Below are 264 nucleotides of genomic sequence, written 5' to 3'. Positions count from 1 at the left end.
CTGGGTTTTTTCGACGTTTTGGTTTTCCCCCGGTCTTTCTTAGCTTTCCGATCAAAAAAAATTCAAAAAATTTTTTTTGCGTGAAAAAACGCGTTTTCTTTTTTCCCTTTCGCGAAAGTTACGGTTTTTCTTCCGCGAGAGGCACGGTTGTGCTTTATCGAGAGTCACGGCCGTGCCTTTCGGAAACGAATGAAAAACGCGTTTTCTGTTTTTTTTTTCTTTCGCGAGAGTCACGGTTTTGCTTTCGCGAGAGGCACGGTTGTG

The sequence above is a fragment of the Triticum dicoccoides genome, chromosome 1A (assembly GCF_002162155.2).
Source record: "Triticum dicoccoides isolate Atlit2015 ecotype Zavitan chromosome 1A, WEW_v2.0, whole genome shotgun sequence".
Lineage (NCBI taxonomy): Eukaryota > Viridiplantae > Streptophyta > Magnoliopsida > Poales > Poaceae > Triticum > Triticum dicoccoides.
This window is presented reverse-complemented; position numbering follows the sequence as displayed.